The 2,156-nt window shown below is 37.9% G+C and overlaps 1 long non-coding RNA gene across 1 annotated transcript; it reads left to right on the top strand.

Moving 5' to 3' along the window:
• Window positions 1-12: 12 nt before the first annotated feature.
• LOC116083111 lies at window positions 13-1,869 on the top strand. Its single transcript, XR_004115598.1, has 2 exons — window positions 13-593; window positions 969-1,869. It is a non-coding gene; the product is annotated as an uncharacterized LOC116083111 (long non-coding RNA).
• The last annotated feature ends 287 nt before the right edge of the window (window positions 1,870-2,156 follow it).

Raw genomic sequence — 2,156 nt, 5'->3', positions numbered from 1 at the left:
GTTGGGGGGGTCGCGGGGGGGAGAACAAATCTTTAAAATGTCTAGCAAGTGGGTGTGGCCAGGAAACCTCTCAGAAAACGGACTGAGAAGAGTAAACGGGGAGGGGTGGGGAGAGAAAAATGAGTGAGGGGCAACAGCAGGCTGTCAGTCTTGCCAGGGTGGGGAGCGACTAGTTTTGACAGACTGTAATGGGACTTTGGGCTACTAGTTTGTAAGCAGTAAAGAATGTCCTGGAAAGAAACGTAAAATTCGTTTTATATTGTCTCTTGTTAATTAAAACTTTTCAAGGTTGTTTAGGTTTTTTCCAGTATGAAACAGGACCTTGGAAAAGTTTGGCTCGAAGGTGCGGAGGACGTGTGCGTCGTGTTTTGGGTGTGGGGGCGCAGGCATCTTCAACATTAAAAGACAAAAAGGTTCTCAACTGGAAAGAGAGGAAGAGGCGTATTCTTTGGCTCTTAAATCATTTGGCCAAACACGTCGCAGTTCTGAAGTGGGTGGGGCCGTGGCAACCCTAAAGTATTGATTCTTTGTCTATTGTATCAGCGAATGACCCTCTCCAGAAGTGACCAGGCGTCTCTTTGTGCTCTCTTTTCGTAAGTAAAGTTAAGCCCAAGGGGAAATACATAAACCCGGGGAGTGAGATAGCTTTTTAGGGATATAAATCGTTGTAGAGTGACTGGAAGAAAAGAAATGGATGAAGTAAAATCTAGAGATGAATTTGGTTCCAGGGTATTCGTTAACAAAATGAACTAGAAGGACCTTCGTCTTTGGCGATGATGTTACTTCGATTGAACTTTTGTTTTTATAAGTAATCAACTAAGGAGATATTAAATTAAGAGGGACTTCAGTCTCTGATTAGACATATTTGTTCCACATATTTGTGTGGAACATAAAATTGGGCGAAAGTTACGTATCTTTAAAAATTGTACCTTTACTAAACATGTTTTTGTTCTCTCTCCTTTTTAAAGGTGACCATGGATGGTTTTTTTCTCCACAGTTCCGTGTCCATGTAAAAATGACTTGTAATAATATAGCCAAGAAAAGACAGAATTTTCGTTCCAATTAAGGAGTGGGGCTGTTATTATTAATGGCTTTAATTATCATGACCCAAGCAATGCATTTGTTAGCACTGGATCATAATCTGTTATGTTAGGAATTTTGTACTTAGTTTAATTACACACTCTGTATGTTTTATTAATTAATTAATAGGGCCCAGCATTCATTGTACTAGTTTCAAAAAACTGACATACTTTTAAATGAATATACAGGAAATTTGGCAACCTTAAATTTCTGTTTATGTACACAGAATGTATTTTTACCTTCAAAGGCACAAGAGTTTTATTGTTTTCATTATTAGATTTGTGGTTAAGGACTGAAGGATGTTTTTTGTGCTTTTTTGAATGCTTTGTTTAAACAAGGAAATGAATGTAACTTATTGCTCATGTGTGTCCATTTTGAAAAGCAACAGTGGGAGCTAAGGAGTTAATCACTAAGGAGCACGCACAGTGCCGGCCATTTCAAGACATGCATTTTGATGGAGTTGCTTAAGAAGGAGTGATTTGTATTTAACATCAAGTATTTAAGGATGTCATTTATTTAAAGTTCTTGATTTGTGATTTGAAGTTGATGATGATAAATGTATTTATAAATAAGCTTGAGTAGCCAGCAATGTATGAGAACATCCAGGAATGTATGTTTCATCTAGAACATTCTCATGCTTTGTCCTTAAAAATAACTAATGGCGAGGTGTTTACTGTAAGAACGGAGGAAACTACTAGACAAGTCTATTCCATGCCTATTAGTATTCAGTAAAACCAACTGGGACTACCCAGAGGGTTTTTTTTTTTTTTTTTTTTTGATTATCAAAAGTTCCTTGCATCAATTTCCAATAAATGACCAAAACCTAGGGATAATAAATGAAACTTATACAAGGCAGCAGGAAATGTCACCAAGACTTTGGAGCTGGCAAGAGTGATCCAGATGTTACCAAAATGTCTCTTTATTTAGTCCCACTTTTCATCTACTTTCTGAGGTAAGAGTCTCCCCCACCCCACTATCTGCCATAACCCTGCTTTCCACCGATACACCCTTTGCCTCACCAGCAGATCCTGGAAATCAAGCAAATTTCTAAGAAGTATTAGTTTATAAGAAGTCCA

The sequence above is a fragment of the Mastomys coucha genome, chromosome X (genome assembly GCF_008632895.1).
Source record: "Mastomys coucha isolate ucsf_1 chromosome X, UCSF_Mcou_1, whole genome shotgun sequence".
Classification (NCBI taxonomy): Eukaryota; Metazoa; Chordata; class Mammalia; order Rodentia; family Muridae; genus Mastomys; species Mastomys coucha.
The sequence above is the reverse complement of the archived record's forward strand: the minus strand, read 5'-3'. Positions and strand labels throughout refer to the sequence as shown.